The sequence below is a fragment of the Tachyglossus aculeatus genome, unplaced genomic scaffold (assembly GCF_015852505.1).
Source record: "Tachyglossus aculeatus isolate mTacAcu1 unplaced genomic scaffold, mTacAcu1.pri scaffold_78_arrow_ctg1, whole genome shotgun sequence".
NCBI classification, from domain to species: Eukaryota; Metazoa; Chordata; class Mammalia; order Monotremata; family Tachyglossidae; genus Tachyglossus; species Tachyglossus aculeatus.
Genome location: NW_024045093.1, coordinates 1,696,737 through 1,705,278, shown reverse-complemented (window position 1 = coordinate 1,705,278; position 8,542 = coordinate 1,696,737). Strand labels below are relative to the sequence as shown.

The 8,542-nt window shown below is 46.1% G+C and overlaps 1 non-coding gene across 1 annotated transcript; it reads left to right on the top strand.

The window, feature by feature from the left end:
• Positions 1 to 1,311: 1,311 nt before the first annotated feature.
• On the top strand, positions 1,312 to 1,390 carry TRNAS-AGA. The gene has a single exon. It is a non-coding gene; the product is annotated as a tRNA-Ser (tRNA).
• The last annotated feature ends 7,152 nt before the right edge of the window (positions 1,391 to 8,542 follow it).

Below are 8,542 nucleotides of genomic sequence, written 5' to 3'. Positions count from 1 at the left end.
GCACTGTACTAAGCGCTTGGGAAGTACAAGTTGGCAACATATGGAGACAGTCCCTACCCAACAGTGGGCTCACAGTCTTAAAGGGGGAGACAGAGAACAAAACCAAACATACTAACAAAATAAAATAAATAGATAAATAAATAGAATAGATATGTACAAGTAAAATAAATAAATAGAATGAATGAATGAATGAGTTGAGTTCAGTACAGAGGCTGGAATTGAGAGTGCATATTTGGTCATCAAGGGGAGATAGATTGGGTGTAGAGGCGAGTGAGGCATGCTGAGTTGAGAAAATTGGATGGGGTCCAGGGATTGCAGGTCTCTGCGGAGGAAATAGAATAGATTTATGGGTAGTAGATGTGTGGGAAAGGAGGCAAGTGAGAAGGTTGTGCTCAGAGAGAGGAATTTCAGATTTAGTGAGGGTAAGGTTTGCGCAGTCGTTAGAAATGATGAAATCGAGTGTATGTCCAAACTGGTGAGTGGGCAAGGTGGGCTGAAGCTAGCATTCAGTGGAATTGCAGTGTTAGAAGGCAGTCATCAGAAGAGTCATCAGGAACTTATATGTGGATACTGAAGGCCCCACATGTCAATGCGGGCATGACGAATGAAAGATGTAATATGTAAAAGGGATAAAAATGGTTAAAGAAGTTGAAGGTGGTACCGGGGGTGGTAGATAGGTACTAGAATCTGGAGTGGGTGGTAGAGGCAGATGATATGGATTTCCAAGGAAGGGAAAGAAAGGGATGCAGGAAGTGGAATGGTGCGAAAGTGGAATTGGGGTACAAGAAGGAAATCAACACCTCCTCCTTTCCCAGTGAGTCTCCCAGTGGGAGACAGCAGCAGGAAAGTGTGTATCATTTGGGGAGATCCAGGTTTCAGTGATGCCGAGGAGGAGGAATGACTGAGTCAGAAACACGTCAAGGATGAAAGGAAATTTCCACATGATGGAATGAGGTTCCACAAGTCACATTTGGCTTAAGTTGGCTGATCTGTCATGAACAGCTGCTCTTGGGGCCTGCAATTTAACACACTTGATAAAATGGCAATTTCAATGCAGGCTTTAGTTCCTGTGGTGGTCTCTCTCCCAGAAGTAGCCAATTTCTGCATCCTGAACTCCTTATGCTCCAGTAATCCTAGCAGTCCCAAGGATTCTATCCTACAGCTTTTCCTCCCATCTAAAGAATTATTCCTTCTCCTCTTGCTGGGTTCTTGCCAAGTAACTTACTCCCATGGAGACAGAGAAGGGGCCCCACTCATCTTGGAAAAACCTTGTCCCTTCTTGAGTTTGATTATTCCTGGACCAATTGTTCTGGTCGTGGCCAAGTGGTTAAGGCAATGGACTAGAAATCCATTGGGGTTTCCCGCGCAGGTTCGAATCCTGCCGACTACGGATTTCCAGTTTTTAACATGCCCATGTCTCTCCCATCCTAAAAAAAACCCTCTCTTGACCCCACCACACCTTTCAGTTATCACCCCATCTCCCTCCTACCATTCCTTTCCAAACTCCTTGAACGAGTTGTCTACACGCGCTGCCTCGAATTCCTCAACGCCAACTCTCTCATCGACCCCCTCCAGTCTGGCTTCCGTCCCCTACATTCCACGGAAACTGCCCTCTCAAAGGTCACCAATGACCTCCTGCTTGCCAAATCCAACGGCTCATACTCTATCCTAATCCTCCTCGACCTCATCTGCCTTCGACACTGTGGACTACCCCCTTCTTCACAACAAGCTATCCAACCTTGGCTTCACAGACTCTGTCCTCTCCTGGTTCTCCTCTTATCTCTCCGATCGTTCATTCTCAGTCTCTTTGGCAGTCTCCCCCTCCTCCTCCCATCCCCTTACTGTGGGGGTTCCCCAAGGTTCAGTTCCCGGATCCCTTCTGTTCTCGATCTACACTCACTCCCTTGGTGACCTCATTCGCTCCCACCGCTTCAACTATCATCTCTACGCTGATGACACCCAAATCTACATCTCTGCACCTGCTCTCTCCCTCTCCTTCCAGGCTCGCATCTCCTCCTGCCTTCAGGACATCTCCATCTGGATGTCTGCCCTCCACGCAAAACTCAACATGTCCAAGATTGAACTCCTTGTCTTCCCTCCCAAACCCTGCCCTCTCCCTGACTTTCCCATCACTGTTGATGGCACTACCATCTTTCCCGTCTCACAAGCCCACAACCTTTGTGTCATCCTCGACTCTGCTCTCTCATTCACCCCTAACATCCAAGCCATCACCAAAACCTGCCGGTCTCAGCTCTGCAGCATTGGAAGATCCGACGTTTCCTCTCCATCCAAACGCTACCCTGCTCGTTCAAGCTCTCATCCTATCCCGTCTGGACTACTGCATCAGCCTCCTCTCTGATCTCCCATCCTCGTGTCTCTCCCCACTTCAATACATTCTTCACGCCACTTCCCGGATTGTCTTTGTCTAGAAACGCTCTGGGCATGTTACTCCCCTCCTCAAAAATCGCCAGTGGCTACCAATCAATCTGCACATCAGGCAGAAACTTGTCACCCTCGGCTTCAAGGCTCTCCATCACCTCGCCCCCTCCTGCCTCACCTCCCTTCTCTCCTTCTACAGCCCAGCCCGCACCCTCCACTCCTCTGCTGCTAATCTCTTCACTGTGCCTCGTCCTCACCTGTCCCGCCGTAGACCCCCGGCCCATGTCATCTCCCGGGACTGGAATGCCCTCCCTCCCCACATCTGCCAAGCTAGCTCTCTTCATCCCGTCAAGGCCCTACTGAGAGCTCACCTCCTCCAGGAGGCCTTCCCAGACTGAGCCCCGTCCTTACTCTCCCCTTCGTTCCCCTCTCCATCCCCCACCGTCTTACCTCCTTCCCTTCCCCACAGCACCTGTATATATGTATACATGTTTGTACATATTTATTACTCTATTTATTTATTGATTGATTTTACTTGTACATGTCTATTCTATTTATTTGATTTTGTTAATATGTTTGGTTTTGTTCTCTGTCTCCCCCTTCTAGACTGCGAGCCCACTGTTGGGTAGGGACTGTCTCTCTATGTTGCCAACTTGTACTTCCCAAGCGCTTAGTACAGTGCTCTGCACACAGTATGCGCTTAATAAATACGATTGATTGATTGATTGATTGGTCCCCAAGCTCCCAGAGGCTTATTTACCAAGTTTTCCCGGATTGAGCTTCCTGATACCGGGGCTAGGAGCTGAGCTTGTCCCAGAGCTCACACCACACCTCAGTTCAGAAAGGGGAATGTGATTGTTTCTTTGGTGATGATGCCAGTTCCCGGTCCAGGGGATTCTGCTGCAGGTCCATGCACCTGGAAACCGAAGCCAGGGGCTCAGGGATTGTCCCCAAACCATATGTCTATGTCTGCAAATTCACAAGATACTTTCTGGCTTGTTCATGGCGGGTGGGGCTAGCCTTTATCCACTCCTGCTCTTTGAGGACAATCGTCTTGGCATTCCCAGGAGGGGAGTGGTGTTAGGCTCAGAGCAACTGAGATCTAGATATCACCTCCACCCCCTGTTTTTCTAAATTCACTGAGGGTTGGATCTTGGAGGGCCTTCCCCCTTGCTGAGATTGAGTTCCCCAGGAATCCCTAACTTTTTCCTCTGCCCCCCAAAGTTGTCGATTGAGCCTCTGAATCGCCTCCATCTTTTCCTGTAACTGCAAAGTAATTCGATTTACGACTCTCACGAACCGATGGATTAGTGATCATCTGTTGGATATTGGTATAATGGGACATGACCTCCTTTTCCTCCTAAAGGTCCCTGACCCACTTCAACAAGGCCTACAATATAACTGCCTTTGTTTTTACCCTAATATGCCTTTATACTCTGCGTGACCACCTCATCTATCCAGTGTGGAATTGTGCCCCATTGGGCACCCTGCGACCCCCATTTCCTTTTTAATGGTATTTGTTAAGCATTTACTCTGTACCAGGCACTATACTAAGTAATGGGTCGATACAAGATACTCAGGTTGGACACAGTCCCTGTCCCACATAGGTTTCACAGTCTTAATCCCCATTTTACAGGTGAGGTAACTGAGGTGCAAAGAAGTTAAAAGGCTTGTCCAAGGTTACATAGCAAACAGGTGGTGGAACCTGAATTAGAACCCAGGTCTTCCTGACTTGTAGGTCCGTGCTCTATTACTAGATTATGCTGGTTTCCTCTTGAAGCCCCTTTGAGTTCCCAGCTACTTCTAACATTCAGGGGTATTCCAGGTCCTTGAAGGGCACATCTCAATCCTTAATGGATTTGATAATAAACTCACCTTTATTTATGTATTTATTTATTCATTTCTAAAATTTACGTAAATCCTACATTATAATGATCCCATCCTCATTGTTCCTTAGCTTTGGATCTATGAATGACTTAAATTGGTTTCAGCCCCTCTCTCTGTGTTCACATAGTGACTCCAGGCAGGATGTGCAGTACATGCAAGGAATGGCACTAGAGTTAGGTCTAGGGGAGGATATTTCTGGTTCCTATACTCTGTATATTTTCAGTGGACAGGCTGTGAGTAATTGAGAGTTCTTGACCGACTTCCAGTGTAAGAGGAGGGGATGTATCCACTCCACAGTTGAAGCCCCAGGTAACTGACTATTCCTTCGAATTCGTATTTCCATGCTCAATAAGACAACCACCCACAAGGAGATCTTTTCAGAGAGTGCGGTCATTTCTAGTTCCTACAAGCACACATAATTATAGCCTTACTCTTCTGAGAACACTTACACTTTTGAGAACACTTGCACTTTTGAGAAGCAGTGTGGTCCAGTAGAGAGAGCATGGGCCTGGGAGTCAGAGGATCCAGATTCTAACCACAACTCTGCCACATGTCTGCTTTATGTCCCTGGGAAAGTCCCTTAACTTCTGTATGCCTCAGGTACCTCATCTGTAAAATGGAGATTGATACTATGAGCCCTATGTGGGACATGAACTGTCCAACCTGATTAGCTTGTGTCTACCCCAGTCTTTAGTTCAGAACCTGACACATTATGTCTGGTGCTTTTAAAAAAATTGTTGAAGTTTCACAGAATTCCTCTCTTCCAAAGGATGATTTAGTCACAACTGTGATTTTCAATTGAACAGTTGATTTGTACTCAAGAAAACAGTGAACTCTCAAATTCCTCCTTTAGTGAGAAGCAGTGTGGCTTAGTGGCAAAAGCACAGGATTGGGTGTCAGAGGTCACAGGTTCTAATCCCCCTTCCACCACCCGTCCTCTGTGTGACCTTGGGCAAGCCATTTAACTTCTCGTGCCTCAATTAACGTGTCTGTAAAATGGGGATTAAGATGGCGAACCCCATGTGGGACAACCTGATTACCTTGTATCTACCCCAGTGCTCGGAAGACTGCCTGAAACTAGTAAGCACTTTTAACAAATACCATTTTTATTATTATTTACAACCAAGATCCAGTCTCCCTTTTTTTGCTCCACCAGGACCCCAGGGGCTCTCTTCAAGAGGAAACTGGGCAGAGAGAAAAGAAAACCTAGGTAACAAAAAGTCCTTCCTTCCTTCAGACTCTAATGCTAAACCGGCATTCTCGTTGACTAAGTCTGCTTTGAGATAGAACCCAGGAGGCTCATTCACATCACTGTAAACCATGAAATCCTTGTGGGCAAGGAATATGTCTACCGGCTCTCCTGGATGCTGTATTATATTCTCCCAAGTGTTTAGTACAGTGATCTGCACATAGTAAGCACTCAATAAACACGTATCACTGATTGATGGATTGAGTGATTGGACACAATCCAGGCCTTCAAGTGGACTCCAGCACCCCTGAGGAGTCTTTTCTTTCCATTCCTGCTCTGCAGGAGAAGAAAGTAGAAGGTGAATTCTCAAAGAGTTTTTAGAGGAATGGTTTTGGAATATAGAAAGGAAATATCAGGATGTTAGAAGTTTCCTCAGAATCATTAGCATGGATATGAAAAATGGCAACCACCAATTTCTGTCTCTGAACATCCTGTCACCACTATCAGAGAGATGATTAACCTCAGTGGACCATCCATGTTCTTTATGGTCCTAATTGAGCTCATCCCCTCTTAAGTATATCAATTAATATGTACCCAATGGGAAACCCATAAAGGCAAGCATTTTCCATTTGCCTAATCCTGTCATATAGAAAAGTGACTCCTTGTGCACCCTTTGTTTTTTCATTGTTCAGAATTCATTGTTTGTCCCCTCCTCTGAATGATGCGGGTTTTGATTATTCCAAAAATTTTGTGTATGCCCACTTCACACCCTCCTTGATTTCTTAGGCCTCTGGCTGCATCTTTTCAGGCTGACTGTCCTATTCGTCCTCTAAAGTAGCTGCCCCTTCCCCATGCTTCATTTCTTCCAGCTCTACTATGTCCTTCCTAAAACTCAAAGAAAGAGTCCAGATGAAAGTGTACGTAGCATGGTTTAAAACATTTCCATAGGTGTGCCTTTCGTTATTAAATCCTCTAGACTGTAAGCTCTTTTTGGACAGAGGATGTGCCTGTTATATTGTTATTTTGTATAATAGCAATATGATTGATTGAATGATTGATTGATAGTATTTGTTAAACTTTTTACTATGTGTCAGGTACTGTACTGAGCATTGGAAGGAAGCATCCTCGACTCCGCCCTCTCATTCACCCCTCACATCCAAGCCATCACCAAAACCTGCTGGTGTCAGCTCCGCAACATTGCCAAGATCCGCCATTTCCTCTCCATCCATACCGCTACCCAGCTCATTCAAGCTCTCATCCTATCCCGTCTGGACTACTGCATCAGCCTTCTCTCTGATCTCCCATCCTCGTGTCTCTCTCCACGTCAATCCATACTTCATGCTGCTGCCCGGATTATCTTTGTCCAGAAACGCTCTGGGCATATTACTCCCCTCCTCAAAAATCTCCAGTGGCTACCAATCAATCTGTGCATCAGGCAGAAACTCCTCACCCTGGGCTTCAAGGCTGTCCATCACCTCGCCCCCTCCTACCTCACCTCCCTTCTCTCCTTCTACAGCCCAGCCCACACCCTCTGCTACTCCGCCACTAATCTCCTCACCGTACCTCGTTCTCGCCTGTCCCGCCATCGACCCCCGGCCCACGTCATCCCCCGGGCCTGGAATGCCCTCCCTCTGCCCATCCGCCAAGCTAGCTCTCTTCCTCCCTTCAAGGCCCTACTGAGAGCTCACCTCCTCCAGGAGGCCTTCCCAGACTGAGCCCCTTCCTTCCTCTCCCCCTCGTCCCCCTCTCCATCCCCCCATCTTACCTCCTTTCCTTCCCCACAGCACCTGTATATATGTATATACGTTTGTACATATTTATTACTCTATTTATTTGTTTATTTTACTTGTACATATCTATTCTATTTATTTTATTTTGTTAGTATGTTTGGTTTTGTTCTCTGTCTCCCCCCTTTTAGACTGTGAGCCCACTGTTGGGTAGGGACTGTCTCTATATGTTGCCAATTTGTACTTCCCAAGCACTTAGTACAGTGCTCTGCACATAGTAAGTGCTCAATAAATACGATTGATGATGATGATGATGATGACTTTCACATTCCAGGAGACAGTACCACCATCCTCCCAGTCTTTGAAGTCTGTAACCTTGGTATTATCCTTGACTCATCTTACTCATTACATTCATTCATGCATCTGGTCATATTTATTGAGCACCGAACCATTAGTTCAGAACACTGTACTAAGCACTTGAGAAAGTACATTATAACAATAAACACACTCATTCCCTTCCTGCATCAAACTGACAGTGTAAAATCTACAGTCACTCAACCTATGTATTCGTTCTGTCACCAAGTCTTGTCTTTCACCTTCACAACATTGCTAAAATATTCCTTTTCCTCTCCATCCAAACTGCTACTAAGCAGAACCAATTATTTATCTTGGTTTCATGGATAAAACACAGGCCTGGGAGTCAGAAGGACCTGTGTTCTAATCCTGACTCCATCACTTGTATGCTCTGTTACCTTGGGCGCTTCACTTTTTTATGCCTAAATTACCTCATCTTTAAAATGGGGATTAAGACTGTGAGCCCCATATGGGATAGGGACTGTGTCCAACCTGATTACCTTTTATCTACACCTTCACTTAGAACAGTGCTTCACACACAATAAGTGCTTAACAAATACCATTATTATTATTATTATTATTATCCTGTTTTGACTACTGCCTTCAGCTTCCTTGCTGACCTCCTAGCCTCCTATCTCCCCAGCCCAGTCCATACGTCACTCATACCCATATCAGCTTTCTACAAAAACGTTCAGTCCATGTTTTCCCACTCCCCAAGAACCTCCAGTGGTTGCCTATTCACCTCTGCATCAAACAAAAGCACCTTTCAGCTTGCCCCCTCGTACCCTCCCTCACTGATTTTCTACTACAACCTAACCATCTTGCTCCATCTTTAGCATGATCTCACTATAGCTCAGTCCTATCTGTCTCGCTGCCTACACCTTGCCCCCCTTCTCCCATTAACTGGAGCTCCCTTTCTGTCCATATCTGACAGACCACCACTCTCCCCACACCTCCTCCAAGAGGACTGCCCCAACTACACCCTATTTCCCCTTACTCTCTCTAC